Source organism: Chiloscyllium plagiosum, unplaced genomic scaffold (genome assembly GCF_037043375.1).
Source record: "Chiloscyllium plagiosum isolate Xiang-an unplaced genomic scaffold, Cpla_swu_hap1 HiC_scaffold_33, whole genome shotgun sequence".
NCBI classification, from domain to species: Eukaryota; Metazoa; Chordata; class Chondrichthyes; order Orectolobiformes; family Hemiscylliidae; genus Chiloscyllium; species Chiloscyllium plagiosum.
Window position 1 is genome coordinate 443,111 of NW_028270171.1, and position 18,156 is coordinate 461,266.

The 18,156-nt window shown below is 47.3% G+C and overlaps 2 protein-coding genes across 5 annotated transcripts in view; one reads left to right on the plus strand and one right to left on the minus strand.

Annotated features, from left to right (window-relative positions):
* Nucleotides 1-11,087, minus strand: part of LOC122542420 (galanin peptides-like) — a 90,009-nt gene extending 78,922 nt beyond the window's left edge. For all 4 annotated transcript variants that reach the window (XM_087978148.1, XM_087978147.1, XM_087978144.1 and 1 more), the window contains exon 1: nt 9,940-11,087. The gene's annotated coding sequence lies outside the window, so the exon portion shown is untranslated. The remainder of the gene's footprint in view (nt 1-9,939) is intronic.
* A 113-nt stretch (nt 11,088-11,200) lies between these two features.
* Nucleotides 11,201-18,156, plus strand: part of LOC122542641 (GTPase KRas-like) — a 35,979-nt gene continuing 29,023 nt past the window's right edge. The window contains exon 1 of the mRNA XM_043680636.2: nt 11,201-11,377. The gene's annotated coding sequence lies outside the window, so the exon portion shown is untranslated. The remainder of the gene's footprint in view (nt 11,378-18,156) is intronic.

Sequence of the window (18,156 nt, forward strand, 5' to 3'; positions counted from 1 at the left end):
CTCTATCTCACTCACTCTGTCTCTCTCTGTCAATTTCTCTCACTTTCTGGATCTCTGTCACCTTCTCTCTCTCTCTGTCTCTTACTTTCTATGTCATTGTCTCTCACTCTTTCACTCTCTGCCTCTCTCTTACTCTGTCTCTTTTGCTGTGAGTCTCCATTTCTTCTTCTCTGACTCCCTTTATATGGGTCTCTCTCCCCATGTATCCATCTATCTCTCTCCGAAGAAAACTGAAGTGTCACATTACAGGGAAGCGTAGTAAATGGCTAGTGTGTATTTCTGATTAAAGTTATTTAACTGGGCAGTTTCAAATAATTAATTCCTTGATAAAAACACAATAAAGATGGTGGGTTAAACATTGCTGCTGCAGTATGTGAGAATTCATGAACATCAGTGTGATCTAAACACAGCTATGACTGGAGTTCTCAGCTTAGAGTTTCAGCTCAGAGTCAGAGCACAAACATCCACTCCCTCCATCTCCAAAGCTCAGTGGCTGCAGTATGTACCATCTACAAGATGTACAGCAACAACTCACCAAGATTCCTTAGATAGCAACTTCCAAACCTGAAACGTCCACCATGTGGAAAGACTAAGGCAACAGTTACACTGGAACATAAGAACTGTCAACTTCCCCTGCAAGCCACCCATCATCCTAACTTGGAATTAGAGTTATATAGCACTGAGAAGGCCCTTTGACCCATCAAGGTTTCATCGATCTATCTACACTAATCCCACTTTCTTGCACTTTACCTAGAGCCTTGAACGTTATGACTTTTCAAGTGCTCATCAACATGATGACTTAATTTTTAAAGGTTGTGACATTTCCTGCCTCTACTGGCATCCCACACAGTGGATTCCACAATCCCACCATGTTGTGGGTGAAAGATCTCCTCAAATCCCCTAAATTTCCTGCCCTTCACTTTATGGTTATGCACCCTTGTTATTGACCCTTCTACAAAGGGGAACAGTTGGTTTATAATCACTTTGTCCATGCCTGTCATGGTTTTCATATACTCAATCAAATCTCCCCTAACCTTTTTTTAAGAATGAAGAAGTCACAAAGCCAATTTTGATCCCATGTGCTTTTACCTTCTTTATCAGTCTCCTATGTGGGACTTTGTCAAAGGCTTTTCTGAAACACATAGAAACTACATTAACTGTACTACTCTTATCTGCACACCAGGTTGGGTATGATGCACCTCTGGTAAAGCTATGTTGTGTGTCCCTGATCAAACCAGCCTCACCAAAAGGAGATTAATTCTCTTCTTCAGATTTTTCTCCAATAGTTTTTCTACTAGCCTCAGTGCGTATCTTGTATAAAACTGTTAGCTAATCAAGTGTGGAGGAATTTGTACGGAGTATCAGGTTGTAAGTTTGCCCACTGAGCTGCTAGATTTGTTCCCAGACATTTCCTCACCATGCTAGGTAACATCATCAGTGAGTCTCCAATGAAGCACTGATGTTCTGTCCCGCTTGCTATTTATGTGTCTTGATATGTTATGGTTGGTGATATCACTTCCAGTTCTTTTTCTGGGAGTTTGGTCGATGGAGTCCAAATTGATGTGTTTGTTAATGGAGTTCCGGTTTGAATGCCAGGCCGTTGTTGTGGCTCCATTCGCCGAGCTGGGAATTTGTGTTGCAAATGTTTCGTCCCCTGTCTAGGTGACATCCTCAGTGCTTGGGAGCCTCCTGTGAAGCGCTTCTGTGATCTTTCCTCCGGCATTTATAGTGGTTTGTCTCTGCCGCTTCCGGTTGTCAGTTCCAGCTGTCCGTTGCAGTAGTTGGTATATTGGGTCCAGGTCGATGTACTTATTGATTGAATCTGTGGATGAGTGCCATGCCTCTAGGAATTCCCTGGCTGTTCTCTATTTGGCTTGTCCTATAATAGTAGTGTTGTCCCAGTCGAACTCATGTTGCTTGTCATCTGAGTATGTGGCTACGAAGGATAGCTGGTCGTGTCGTTTCGTGGCTAGTTGGTGTTCATGGATGCGGATCGTTAGCTGTCTTCCTGTTTGTCCTATGTAGTGTTTTGTACAGTCCTTGCATGGGATTTTGTACACTACATTGGTTTTGCTCATGCTGGGTATCGGCTCCTTCGTCCCGGTGAGTTGTTGTCTGAGAGTGGCTGTTGGTTTGTGTGCTGTTATGAGTCCTAGTGGTCGCAGTAGTCTGGCTGTCAGTTCGGAAATGCTCTTGATGTATGGTAGTGTGGCTAGTCCTTTGGGTTGCGGCATGTCCTCGTTCCGTTGTCTTTCCCTTAGGCATCTGTTGATGAAATTGCGCGGGTATCCGTTTTTGGCGATTACAAAGGTGTCATCCACATATCTGACCCAGAGTTTGGGTTGAATTTGTGGTACCTTTGTAATCATTAAAAACACAGAAATAGAGAACACACACCGGATCATCAACGCCACACTCACAGGAATCCGATTCACTAGAGAGGAAGAAAAGGACAACCAACACCCATTCCTAGACGTGATGGTACAGAGAACACCGAACGGAGAATTCACCACAAAGGTATACAGGAAAGCCACACACACAGACCAAGTCCTAAACTACGAAAGCAACCACCCCAACACACACAAAAGAAGTTGCATCAAGACACTGTTCAAAAGGGCCACAACACACTGCAGTACACCAGAACTGCAAAAAGAGGAAGAAGAACATCTAAACAATGTATTCAAGAACAGAGAACAGCCAGGGAATTCCTAGAGGCATGGCACTCATCCACAGATTCAATCAATAAGCACATCGGCCTGACCCAATATACTGGCCACTGCAACGGACAGCTGGAACTGACAACCGGAAGCGGCAGATACAAATCACTATAAATGCTGGAGGAAAGATCACAGAAGCGCTTCACAGAAGGCTCCCAAGCACTGAGGGTGTCACCTAGACAGGGGACGAAACGTCTGCAACACAAATTCCCAGCTCGGCGAAGAGAACCACAACAACGAGCACCCGAGCTACAAATCTTCTCACAAACTTTGAATGCCTGGCCTCTAGGAATTCCGTGTATGTCTTTGTTTAGCCTGTCCCAGGATGGGTGTACCGTCCCAGTTGAACTGGTGTCCCTCTTTATGTATGTGTATGAATACTAGTGATAGTTGGTCATGTCCTTTGGTGGCTAGTTGGTGCTCATGTATGGAATATCCTGGGAATTACTAATTCAGTGGCATTACCACTATACTACCATTTCCAAGTAGCGATGGCATCTTCAAAAGTGTAGTACTCGTCTTGGCCAAGCTTTGAATGCAGAGTGTTAGTCAGTGAGTCAAAACTGGGGTCTTTCTTTTAGCATCACTAGGTCAAAATCTAGTAATCTCTCCCTAACAGCATTGTGAGGTTAGGGCACCATGCATTCACATTTTTGTCAAGTGTTTTTTTTTTGGTAATTTTCCTCAATTTTAAAAATATTTTTGAGGGGGTGGGGATGGGTTTTTTTCGTGTTCTCAGACTCTTTAACTATTTTATTAGCTGAGACAGTCACATAGCAAAGATGTGTTCTATATTTATGCTATCATACAAAATGTTTGGACACACATAAAAACAGAATTAGAAGAATTCATCAATATCATTCAGAGGGTGGTACATGTATGGAATGAGCTGTCAGAGGAAATGGTGGAGGCTGGTACAATTGCAACATTTAAAAGGCATCTGGATGGGTATATGAATAGGAAGGGTTTGGAGGGATATGGACCAAATGCTGGCAAATAGGACTAGATTAGGTTAAGATATCTGGTTGGCATGGACAAGTTGAACCGAAGGGTCGATTTCTCTGCTGTACATCTTTATGACTGTATAATATCCTCAATAATTATCAACCATTTATTAAACCTGAAGCCACAACACACAAAGTACAAATTTTGTGCACATCATTACTTAAATTTACACAAAATAGTCACAAGGTAGCCACAAAACCCTTTTTTCTAAATTAACTGATGTACGTTACACGGGAAGAAGCCATCATTCGACACAAACCTTCTACAAACTGGTGAGATCACAGGGAATGCACTTCCACAAAGTCGGGGCATTTTAACCAGGTAGTTACTAACCTTTTTACTGCACCTCACATTTCATAGAAAATAGAACATTACAGCACAGTGCAGGCCCTTTGGCTCTCGATGTTGCGCCGACCTGTCATACCAATCTGAAGCCCATCCCACCTACACTATTCCACATACGTCCATTTGCCTGTCCAATGCTGACTTAAATGTACTTAAAGTTGGCGAATCTACTACAGTTGCAGGCAAAGCATTCCATACCCTTACTATTCTCTGAGTAACGAAACTACCTCTGACATCTGTCCTATATCTATCACCCCTCAATTTAAAGCCATGCCCCCTCGTGCTCGCCGTCACCATACTTGGAAAAAGGCTCTCCCTGCCCACCCTATCTAACCCTCTGATTATCTTATATGTCTCTATTAAGTCACCTTTCAACCTTCTTCTCCCCAACGAAAACAGCCTCAAGTCCCTCAGCCTTTCCTCGTAAGACCTTCCCTCCATACCAGACAACATCCTAGTAAATCAGATTTATATTTTATGACTGACTGTGTTCATTAATACCATCCACTATACTTTTTTCTCACAATAATAGTTCCTGAGCATGTGCAGCCTGAAGCTAGAAATTGCACATACATTTCCAAAGAATTTACTACCTTTAGGGTGTAGGTTTGCTCGCTGAGCTGTAGGTTTGATATCTAGACATTTCATTACCTGGCTAGGTAACCTCCTTGGATGCCACTGATGATGTTACCTCGCCAGGTAATGAAACGTATGGATATCAAACCTACAGCTCAGCGAGCAAACCTACACCCTAAACCTCAACCTGAGCTACCAAACTTCACAAACCTTGCGAAAATTTACTACCTCAGTGACTTCAAGTTTTCCTATTTTACAATTGGCTAAGTATTCCTTATTGGTAGATTTAAAACTGTTCTCTCCATGGCATTCTCCCTCTACCCCAACCCATTTGCTGTTTACCTCTCAACTCTTTTCCCCTAAAGCCTTCTCCCCCATCTCTTGCACTTCATCTTCACAGCCTCCCCCTCTAGCCCTCTTCCAGGATATTTCTGCCCCACATTACTCTTGTTGCCTTGTTCCCCTTCACAGCAGCATGTCCATCCCAGAGTAAACACAACTCCTAACAGACAACTCCTCGGTCTCTCCAATCCAAACCCCAGTATTGGTTCCCCAATCACAGTATTCCCCGCCCCCACATGACACACCTTGGACTCTAAGCTGTTTCGACACCAGCCAGGGCTGTTGTTTTTCAGTGATTTGCAGGCTTGACTTTCTTAGATGCCCTGCATGCAGCTTAGTCATCACAAGCTGTTTCTCTTTCACCTTTATTTCTGTAGGCTGAGCAGTAATTGCGAGAGGGGCACAGCAGTTCAGGCAGCATCCAAGGAGCTTCGAAATCGACGTTTTGGGCAAAAGCCCTTCATCAGGAATAAAGGCAGTGAGCCTGAAGCATGGAGAGATAAGCTAGGGGAGGGTGGGGGTGGGGAGAGAGTAGCATAGAGTACAATGGGTGAGTGGGGGAGGAGATGAAGGTGATAGGTCAGGGAGGAGAGGGTGGAGTGGATAGGTGGAAAAGGAGATAGGCAGGTCGGACAAGTCCGGACAAGTCATGGGGACAGTGCTGAGCTGGAAGTTTAGAACTAGGGTGAGGTGGGGGAAGGGGAAGTGAGGAAACTGTTGAAGTCCACATTGATGCCCTGGGGTTGAAGTGCTCCGAGGCGGAAGATGAGGCGTTCTTCCTCCAAGGGTCTGGTGATGAGGGAGCGGCGGTGAAGGAGGCCCAGGACCTCCATGTCCTTGGCAGACTGGGAGGGGGAGTTGAAATGTTGGGCCACGGGGCGGTGTGGTTGATTGGTGCGGGTAGTCCCGGAGATGTTCCCTAAAGCGTTCTGCTAGGAGGCGCCCAGTCTCCCCAATATAGAGGAGACCTCATCGGGAGCAATGGATACAATAAATGATATTAGTGGATGTGCAAGTAAAACTTTGATGGATGTGGAAGGCTCCTTTAGGGCCTTGGATAGAGGTGAGGGAGTAGGTGTGGGTGCAGGTTTTATAGTTCCTGCGGTGGCAGGGGAAAGTGCCAGGATGGGAGGGTGGGTTGTAGGGGGGAGTGGACCTGACCAGGTAGTCACAGAGGGAACGGTCTTTGCGGAAGGCGGAAAGTGGTGGGGAGGGAAATATATCTCTGGTGGTGGGGTCTGTTTGGAGGTGGCGGAAATGTTGGCGGATGATTTGGTTTGTGCGAAGGTTGGTAGGATGGAAGGTGAGCACCAGGGGCGTTCTGTCCTTGTTACGGATGGAGGGGTGGGGTCTGAGGACGGAGGTGCGGGATGTAGACGAGATGCGTTGGAGGGCATCTTTAACCACGTGGGAAGGGAAATTGCAATCTCTAAAGAAGGAGGCCATCAAGGATACCTGCCTTGAAGAAGTTTTCCTCCTCTGTCTACAAGAATCTCAGGGAGTCCCTCTCCAACTGCAACTCCCAGGTCATTTCCTCTGCCCTGAAGCTCTTCAACCATGTCGTGAAACAAACTCGCTACTACAGCCACATTTGCTTCCTCAGTGCCTGCCTCCGTAACCAACTCATCCCACACAGACTCCGGACCAGCTTTAAACCAGCAGAGTTCGGACCCGAACAGGACAAACAGTACAGACTACAGATTCAAAAACACCAGCAACAGTTCTCCTTCAAGATCCTCCGCTCCACGCTTGCAGCAATGCGCAGGCACCTAACCTCTCTACAGTCAGCCCTGCCTCAGCTGAGGGCCACACTCTCTCAGAATTGCAAAGGACCCACTACATCCTCAGGAGAATTCATACTCTCAACAAACAGTAATTCAATTCCATCTCAAACATCAAAAACTGTAAGTACAACAAACTTTTATCCACCCACCTCCATAACCAGTGCTCCTCAAACATTCCAGAAGATTCCCCTCGCCTCGGAACCTATTCCGCCATTAGCCATGCGGCTGATGCAGCTGCCACCCCCATGCTGATTGATGATGTCACTTCCACCCCCATCATGGCCACTCCCACAACCACTTCCACCCCTCACAATTCCTCATGCATCACACGTGACATCACTTCCGCCCCTCACATCATCGCTGATGCCACATGCTCAGTGACTTCCGCCACCCCTACTGCCGTGGTCACCACTACGTCCACCCCCACCAGCGCCCCTCACCTGCATTCTGCTGACATGCCCCCCATGGACCCCACTTTCACTATCCCCACTCCCCAGAACCCCGAGGGGAACACTACCCCGGCTCATGACACCACCCCCATTCCCCCCACCATCACACCCACTCCAGTTACAGGTTCCGCCCCTACTCCCAGCTCCACACCCACACCAGATCCCAGCTCCCAGCCCTGCCAAGTTTTCACCATCCCCCCAGACCTCCCACTCACTGAGGACGAACCATTAGTCCTCAGCAAAGGACTCACCTTCATCCCCCTCCGTCCACGCATCAATGAATTTAATACACGCCATGACATCGAACACTTCTTCCGTCGCCTCTGCCTCCGAGCTTACTCTCACAATCAGGATTCCCGCCCACCTTCCGAGGACCCCTTCGCCAACCTCCAACACACTGCATCCACCTGGACACCCCGCGCTGGCCGATTACCTGCCCTCGACCTCTTCATTTCCAACTGCCGCCGGGACATTAACCGCCTCAACCTGTCTACCCCCCTCCCCCACTCCAACCTCTCACCCTCACAACGCGCAGCCCTCCAATCCCTCTGCTCCAATCCCAACCTCTCCATCAAGCCAGCGGATAAAGGGGGCGCAGTGGTAGTCTAGCGCACTGACCTCTACACCGCTGAAGCCAAACATCAACTCGAGGACACCTCTTCCTACTGTCCCCTCGGCCATGACCCCACCCCCCATCACCAAACCATCATCTCCCAGACCATACAGAACCTCATCACCTCAGGAGATCTCCCACCCACAGCTTCCAACCCCATAGTCCGGGAACCACGCACTGCTCGGTTCTACCTCCTTCCCAAGAGCCACAAGCTTGACCACCCTGGCCGACCCATTGTCTCAGCCTGCTCCTACCCCACTGAACTCATCTCTACCTACCTCTACACTGTCCTATCCCCCCTAGTCTAGGAACTCCCCACATACGTTTGAGGCACCACGCACGCCCTCCACCTCCACCAAGACTTCCGTTTCCCCGGCCCCCAACGTCTCATCTTCACTATGGATATCCAATCCCTCTACACCTCCATCCGTCATGACCAGGGCCTCCAAGCCCTCCGTTTTTTTCCTCTCCAGACGTCCCCAACAGTACTCTTCCACCGACACTCTCATTCGTTTGGCCGAACTGGTCCTCACCCGTAACAATTTCTCCTTTGAATCCTCCCACTTCCTCCAGACCAAAGGGGTAGCCATGGGCACATGTATGGGCCCCAGCTATGCCTGTCTCTTTGTTGGCTACGTAGAGCAGTTGATCTTCCGTAATTACACCGGCACCACTCCCCACCTCTTCCTCCGCTACATTGATGACTGCATTGGCACCACCTCGTGCTCCCGCGAGGAGGTTGAGCAATTCATCAACTTCACCAACACATTCCACCCTGACCTTAAATTTACCTGGACCATCTCTGACACCTCCCTCCCCTTCCTGGACCTCTCCATCTCCAGTAATGATGACTGACTTGACACTGACATTTTTTACAAACCCACCGACTCCCACAGCTACCTGGATTACACCCCTTCCCACCCTACCTCTTGCAAAAATACCATCCGGTATTCCCAATTCCTCCGCCTCCGCCGTATCTGCTCCCAGGAGGACCAGTTCCACCATAGAACACACCAGATGGCCTCCTTCTTTAGAGACCACAATTTCCCTTCCCACGTGGTTAAAGATGCCCTCCAACGCATCTCGTCTACATCCCGCACCTCCGCTCTCAGACCCCACCCCTCCAACCGTAACAAGGACAGAACACCCCTGGTGCTCACCTTCCGCCCTACCAACCTTCGCATAAACCAAATCATCCGCCGACATTTCCACCACCTCCAAACAGACCCCATCACCAGGGATATATTTCCCTCCCCACCCCTTTCCGCCTTCCGCAAAGACCGTTCCCTCCATGACTACCTGGTCAGGTCCACTCCCCCCTACAACCCACCCTCCCATCCTGGCACTTTCCCCTGCCACCACAAGAACTGTAAACCTGCGCCCACACCTCCTCCCTCACCTCTATCCAAGGCCCTAAAGGAGCCTTCCACATCCATCAAAGTTTTACTTGCACATCCACTAATATCATTTATTGTATCCGTTTCTCCCAATGACGTCTCCTCTACATTGGGGAGACTGGGCGCCTCCTAGCAGAGCGCTTTAGGGAACATCTCCGAGACACCCGCACCAATCAACCACACCGCTCCGTGGCCCAACATTTCAACTCCCCCTCCCACTCTGCTGAGGACATGGAGATCCTGGGCTTCCTTCATCGCCACTTCCTCACCACCAGACGTCTGGAGGAAGAACGCCTCATCTTCCGCCTCGGAACACTTCAACCCCAGGGCATCAATGTAGACTTCAACAGTTTCCTCATTTCCCCTTCCCCCACCTCACCTTAGTTCTAAACTTCCAGCTCAGCACTGTCCCCATGACTTGTCCTACCTGCCTATCTCCTTTTCCACCTATCCACTCCACCCTCTCCTCCCTGATCTATCACCTTCATCCCCTCCCTCACTCACCCATTGTACTCTATGCTACTTTCTCCCACCCCCACTCTCCTCTAGCTTATCTCTCCATGCTTCAGGCTCACTGCCTTTATTCCTGATGAAGGGCTTTTGCCCGAAATGTTGATTTCGAAGCTCCTTGGATGCTGCCTGAACTGCTGTGCTCTTCCAGCACCACTAATCCAGAATCTGGTTTCCAGCATCTGCAGTCATTGTTTTTACCTAGTAAATGCGAGAGATCCAGTCTGAGATTGAAGGCCCGAAACGTCGATTTTCCTGTTCCTCGGATGCTGCCCGACAGGCTGTACTTTTCAAGCACCACTCTAGACTCTGATTTCCAGCATCTGCAGTCCTCACTTTTGTCCTGTGAGATTCAGGGACAGTTCATCACTAATTCAGTCCATTCTACTTACTTTTTCTGATTGTTACCCCAGTGATTAAAATTTCTCGGGTGTTTTGGAAATTTTGCAGGCAAATTTGTCAGGTACTCCTGTAAATTTGTATGCTATCTACATGTCATATGAATGAGGTACTTTGATTCTGTTTGCTTGAAGATCTCTGGTGGGCTTATTTATAGCTAAATTAACAAGTAAGTTGCAACTGTCAGAAATGGTTTCTTCAGGACCATCATACTGACTGAATATGGCCCTCAATATTATCTGTCTGATAATCAGAAATTTGGAAAGACAATTGGTGACTAACATAAAGTAAATAGATAAAATGATGACTGACTGAATCTCATTTGCATGTTGATCTCTGAAAGGAACATCCGAAGTAATAAAACAACATCGATCATCGCTGCCCCGCCACAGCCACCACACTTTGAGCACTGGCGTCTACTTCCCAAGGATCATGGACTTCAATTGCGCATTCATCATTTTTGACTGCAGAAAAATGGGTTTGTCGTTGAAATTGTTATTTGAGGCCGATGACCTGTATCCAGTTGCACTGAGAAGATATTGCTGTTCCTTTTCAACTGTGTTGCAGCTTGAAGGGGAGCCGTATTGGTGTGGATCTGAAGTCACATATAACCCAAGTTGACTAAAGACACCAAGTTTCCCACCTCAGGATCAGCACACCCAATGGAATTTTACAAAAAAAATGCTCATTTTTCCAATTCTTTCGTTATTTTAATTTCCATATTGTTGGATTTAAACTCAAATAGAAAAATTGGGATATCTTGTCAGCTTTTTCATGTGGATCTGCCTGAACTTCTGGTTATCTTGTCAAGTAGCATAATGATTGTATTTGGTTACAGTTAAATTAAGTGAATCAAGGAGAGGTCATAAAGCAGTTTCGCACACCCATCTTTGTGGAATATTTCTCAGGCATTTCCTGAAGACGATCTTTCAATCGGTCCCTGCCAGGTCCCACCCCTAGTGTAAAATGATTGGTCCATATTGTAGATCTTTGTGTCTCTATTGATCTGTTGAACTGTCTATCAATATTCGGCCGGGATTTCCGCTGGAAATTGTTACATTGTGGCTGGGGCTGAAATTGACAACAAAGTAACTTGGGCCCTTCCGCTTCCAGACAAACCTGGATCAGTCTGCTTCCAAAAAAATCCAGTTCCTTAAAGTTTCTTAAATTTTAAAGAAAACTCTTTGCGATTGAGAAGTAGGAAAAGGGACGAGGACTTTTTCCTCCTGCTATTTCTATGGTGAGTGTTCCATACACCCTGACCCCGGGGACCATTTAGGTCTTGCTGCAATTTCTCTATTTCAGGTTTTCGTTTTGTCTTTATAATCCGTTTGTCTCCGTTAAGTATCTTCAACTGGGAGGATCCAGTAAGTGGAGGTGTGTTATTGTCTGTCATTTACAGTAAGGGAAAGAGAACCACTTTGTTGTACCATTGTCTCAGTTTAACCAGCCTCCAAGGATTGTAAATCCAAATAACTTTCTCAGTTTGTAGTGACATATTTATAAGTAACATGCTGCATTTGCTGTTCAGGGCGTAGCTTCTACACTGGGAGATTGTGTGATTGCTGAAAAAAATGTTATGAAATGTACCAATGTGCTTCAGGTGAACAAGGAATTTGATACTGAAGTATAAAATGAGATCGGTAATTAACATCTTCATGCAAGAGGAGCTCTTTAAAGGAGTGGAGAGGTGAGGAGGTACTGACAGAGATTAAACCTAAACAGTTGAAGGCTAGGGAACCATTAAAACTGGGTTTATTAGTGGCAAGATATAGAGGAGTTGGCATAGGACTGGAGGATACTGCTGGGATAAAGACAATTTGAAAACAGAAATGATAGTTCCAAATCTCAATTTTGAAATTAATAGTGAAGACAGGGATAATGGGCAAATGATAGAAGCAGATGGAATTTGATAAAAAGATGTGGAGCATTTTGGGTAATTTCTGGTTTATGGGGGGTGGACGATTGCTGGGGATTAGTTCAGATGTTTTCTAATCAACCTGTGCATCTCTGGAACAGTAGAATTTCAACGTGAACCTCCTGGTTCAGAGTTAGGGAGACTCACCACATAGTCTTGTGGTGGAGTGTAGAGACCTGCCTGAGAGCCTCTTGGGGAGGGTCAGGTGACATTACTGAAGTTTAAATCAGTGATGACCCTCATGAGAACGTTTTACCTTCCAGACATTATTCCTTTCATCATTTAATAAGCCTGGCCTTTCACCCCATCACTGCCCTTATCCTTTAGTTCTCTGCGTCAACCTCCTCTGTGTACTGGCTAAAGACACTGAATTCAGCTCCCAGTTCTAATGAAAGGTCATTGACAAAGATGCATTATTTGTTGTGTGCAGTCTTAGCTGCATGATGTTTATCACAATAAGGCTTGGCTGTGAACTTACACAATGGGTACATTGACTGGAAATATTAACTTGATCTGAATATTTTATTAAATTTACAGCACACTGGCTGATACCCTGACACCTAATGCACTTAGAGGTGAGATGTCAGAATTTTTAAAGTTTGTTGTATTCAGAACCCAGAATGACTGGAAAGATTTTGTAATTTATTTTGTGGTTTGCTTGTTGTGAAATATGTAGATTTAGTGATACAAACTTACAACTGTCTTATACTCAGCTAATTATTCAAACAGAAATTAAAAGTAGGCCATTCAGCCCCTCGAGCCTGCTTCAGCATTTAACAAGATCATGCCTGATCTGATTGAAACCTTAAATCCTCACATTTCTGCTTATCCTGGTAACCATTCACCCCTTTACTTAATAATATATCTACCTCTGTGTTTAAACATATTCAAGGACTCTGTTTACACCATTTGTTTCAGGAAGAGAGTTACAAACCTTCATGTGAATGAACCTGTGGGGGGGAAATAAATTTGTTTTACTTGGGCAACCCCTTATTTTTAAACAGTGACCCCTAGTTTAAAAATAAAAACCAAAATTGCTGGAAAAGCTCTGGCATCATCTGTGGAGAGAAATCAAAGTTAATGTTTCAGGTCAAGTGACCCTTCCTCATAACTGATGGTGGCTAGGAAAATTGTCGGTTTATATGCAGACGATAGGGTAGAGGTACGAAGTAAACGATAGGTGAGGATGGAGCCCAAAGACAAAGAACAGCTGGACAAACAAAGGAGTGAATGGGCAGCTGTCATTGGGGACTGTTAATGGCTAGCAATGGGTTGCGTGTAATAGCAAACTAAGTGACAACAAGGTCTGATGTGTGGGAGTTGCAGTAGGGACATGGGAGAGCTCAACTCCTCAAGTTATTGAATTTGATATTGAGTCCAGAAGGCTGCAGGGTCCCCAAGTGGATGATGAAGTGCTGTTCTTCCAACTTGCACTGAGCTTGGCTGGAGCACTGCAGCAAGTCTAAGACAGAGATGTTGGCCAGGGAACAAGGTGGGGTGTAGAAGTGGCAGGCAGCTGGAAGTTTAGGGTCTTTTTTGCAGGCAAAATGATACCATTAATGACAAATGATACCATTCTAATAGCTTTCCCAAATAGTTGCTGTACTTGCATTCTAACCTTTTACAATTCATTGATGTGGACACCCCAAAGCTCTGCAATTTTTGTTTATATTTATTCTTATTCATTTTGTGTGGCCTGTTAGCATCATTGGCTGGGCCTATCCCTAGCTGCTCCTTGAGAATGTGGTGGTAATCTCCTTCTTGAAGAGTTCAAATACATAATTCTTTTGAAGTTTATATTGTGTATAGATAAGGTGGTTAGGAAGGTGTTTAGCACATTTGTCTTCATTGCTGAGACCTTAGAGTATAGAAGTTAGAACTAGGGTTGTACAGGACATTAGTGAGGCCTCTTCTAGAGTACTGTGTCTAGTTTTGGTCTCCCTGTTATAGGAATGATATTATTGAGATGGAGAGAGTTCAGGAAAGATTTACCAGGATGTTGCTGGACATGGAGGGTTTGGGTTATAAGGAGAGGTTGGATAGGGTGGGACTGTTTTCACTGGAGCATAGCAGATTGAGAGGTGACCTTAGAGAGGTTTATAAAATCATGAGGGGTATTGTTAAGATGAATTATAGGTATTTTTTCCCCGAGGCTGGGGGACTTAAAGACCTGGGCATATTTTTTATGGTGAAAGGAGAGAGATTTAAAAAAAAAGACATGAGGGGCAATACTTTCACTGGATGGTTTGTGTGTGTGGAACGAAATTCCAGAAGAAGTGATGAGTGTGAATACAGTTACAACATTTAAATGACATTGAGATAAGTACATGAATAGGAAATATTTGGAGGGATATGGGCCAAGCACAGGTAAGTGGGATTCGTTAAGTTTGGGATTAAAGTCGGCATGGACTAATGGGTCTGTTTTCATGCTGATTGACTCTGACTCTGATTCTCTAACTGCTTCAGTCCATGTCCTGTAGATACAGTTAGGGAGGGAGTTCAAGGTTTTTGACCCAGTGACATTGAAGGAGCAGCAATATATTTCAAAGTTGAGATAGTGAACAGCTTGGGAGGAAGCTTGCAGGTGATGGTCTTCTCATTTGTCTGCTGCTCTTGTCCTTCTAGGCGATGGTGGTTGTGGGTTTGGAGCATACTGTTTAAGAAGCCTTAGTGAATTCTTCCAGTGCATCTTGTTAATGTTATAAACCACAGCTGCTGAGTGTCAGTGGTGGAGGGAGTGAATGTTTGTGGATGTGGTGCCAATCAAATGGGCTGCTTTGTCCTGGATGCTGTCAAGCTTCTTGTGTGTTATTGAAGCAACTGGGAGTTCCTGACATGTGCGTTATAGATGGTGGACAGGATTTGGGGAATAAGGAGGTGAATTAGCCTCCTCAACAAGGCTGTTCTTGTGAATTGTGGCAGAATTCCCAGCTTCTGACCTGCTATTGTTGCTACTGTATTTATAAAATCATGTTCCACACCCAACTCCGCCCCCACGCCGATCTCCGTCCCCGTCCCCACACCCAGCTCCAGCCCCACACCAGGTCCTAGCTCCCCGCCCTGCCGTGTTTTCACCATCCCTCTAGAACTTCCCCTCTCTGAGGATGAAAGATCAGTCCTCAGCAGAGGCCTCACCTTCATTCCCCTACGCTCTCAGATTAACGAGTTCAACACACGGCGTGACATCGAACAATTCTTCCGCCGCCTTCGCCTCCGTGCCTACTTCTTCAACCAAGACTCTCGCCCAAGCTCTGACGACCCCTTCTACCGCCTCCAACACACCCCATCCACCTGGACACCCCGTGCTGGCCTCTTACCCACCCTTGATCTCTTCATAGCCAACTGCCGCCGCGACATTAACCGCCTCAACCTCTCCACCCCTCTCACCCACTCCAACCTCTCACCCTCGGAACGTGCAGCCCTCCACCCCCTCCATTCCAACCCCAAGGAAGGCGTGGTAGTAGTTTGGTGCACTGACCTTTATACCGCTGAGGCTAAACGCCAGCTCGCAGACACCTCCTCCTACTGCCCCCTTGACCATGACCCCACCTCCCACCACCAAACCATCATCTCCCAGACCATCCAGAACCTCATCACCTCAGGGGACCTCCCATCCACCGCCTCCAACCTCATAGTCCCACAACCTCGCACCGCCCGCTTCTACCTCCTGCCCAAAATCCACAAACCTGACTGCCCCGGCCGACCCATTGTCCCAGCCTGCTCCTGCCCCACCGAACTCATCTCTGCATACCTTGACACGGTCCTGTCCCCCTTAGTCCAAGAACTCCCCACCTACGTTCGGGACACCACCCACTCCCTCCACCTCCTCCATGATTTTCGTTTCCCCGGTCCCCAACGCCTTATCTTCACCATGGACATCCAGTCCCTGTACACCTACATCCCCCATCACGAAGGACTCAAAGCCCTCCGCTTCTTCCTTTCCCGCCGTACCAACCAGTACCCTTCCACCGACACCCTCCTTCGACTGACTGAACTGGTCATCACCCTGAACAGCTTCTCTTTCCAATCCTCCCACTTCCTCCAAACCAAAGCAGCAGCCATGGGCACCCACATGGACCCTAGCTATGCCTGCCTCTTTGTAGGATATGTGGAACAGTCCATCTTCTGCAGCTACACTGGCACCACCCCCAATCTTTTCCTCCACTACATCGATGACTGTATCGGCGCTGCCTTGTGCTCCCAAGAGGAGGTTGAACAGTTCATCCACTTTACCAACACCTTCCACCCCGACCTCAAATTCACCTGGACCGTCTCAGACTCCTCCCTCCCTTTCCTAGACCTTTCCATTTCTATCTCGGGTGACCGAATCGACACGGACATTTACTATAAACCGACTGACTCTCACAGCTACCTAGACTACACCTCCTCCCATCCTGCCCCCTGTAAAAATGCCATCCCATATTCCCAATTCCTTCTTCTCCGCTGCATCTGCTCCCAGGAGGACCAGTTCCAAAACCGTATAACCCAGATGGCCTCCTTCAAGGACCGCAATTTCCTCCACCGCATCCCTTCCACTTCCCGCTCCTCCGCCCTTGAGCCCCGCCCCTCCAACCGCCACCAGGACAGAACCCCACTGGTCCTCACCTACCACCCCACCAATCTCCATGTACAACGTATCATCCCCCTTCATTTCCGCCACCTCCAAACGGACCCCACAACCAGGGATATATTTCCCTCCCCTCCCCTATCAGCGTTCCGAAAAGACCACTCCCTCCGTGACTCCCTCGTCAGGTCCACACCCCCCACCAACCCAACCTCCACTCCCGGCACCTTCCCCTGCAACCGCAAGAAATGCAAAACTTGCGCACACACCTCCCCCATTACATCCCTCCGAGGCCCCAAGGAACACTTCCATATCCGCCACAAATTCACCTGCACCTCCACACACGTCATCTATTGCATCCACTGCACCCGATGTGGCCTCCCCTATATTGGGGAGACAGGCCGCCTACTTGCGGAACGTTTCAGAGAACACCTCTGGGACACCCGGACCAACCAACCCAACCACCCCATAGCCCAACACTTTAACACCCCCTCCCACTCCACCAAGGACATGCGGGTCCTTGGACTCCTCCATCGCCAGACCATGGCAACACGATGGTTGGAGGAAGAGCGCCTCATCTTCTGCCTGGGAACCCTCCAACCACAAGGGATGAACTCAGATTTCTCCAGTTTCCTCATTTCCCCCCTCCCCCCACCTTGTCTCAGTCAAATCCCTCGAACTCAGCACCGCCTTCCTAACCTGCAATCTTCTTCCTGACCTCTCCGCCCCCACCGCACTCCGGCCTATCACCCTCACCTTAACCTCCCTCCACCTTTCGCAATTACAACGCCCCTCCCCCAAGCCCCTCCTCCCTACCTTTTATCTTAGCCTGCTGGACACACTTTCCTCATTCCTGAAGAAGGGCTTATGCCCGAAATGTCGATTCTCCTGTTCCTTGGATGCTGCCTGACCTGCTGCGCTTTTCCAGCAACACATTTTCAGCTCCTATTTATATGGTTAGTCTGGTTTAATCTTTGGTCAATGATAACCCATGTATCAATTATGTTGATAATAGGGCATTCAGAAATGGTAATACCTTTGAACTTGAAAGGCAATGGTTAGATTCTGACTTGTTGGAAATAGCTTTGCAATTGTGTGGCCTGAATTTAACTAATCATTTGTCAGCCCAAGCATCAATATTGTCCAAGTCTTGCTGCATTTGGTCATGTACTACTTCAGTATCTGAGGATTTGCAAATCGTGCTGAACGTTGTGTAGTCACGGTTGAACATCCCCACCTCGGCCCTTATAATGGAGGAAAGGTCACTGAAGCAACTGAAGATGGTTGGGCTAAGGACACTACCCTGAGAAACTCCTGTAGAGACCCCCCTGGAGCTGAGATGACTGACCTCCAACAACCATAACCATCTTTCTGCATGTGCCAGGTATGATTCCAACCATTGGAGAGTTTTCTCTCTGATTCCCATTGACCCCAGTTTCTTTTGGGTTCCTTAATGCCATACATAGTCAGTGCAGCCTTGGTATCAAGAACAGTCACTCTTGCCTGAACAGCACTTCACAGGGGACAGTATTTTGAG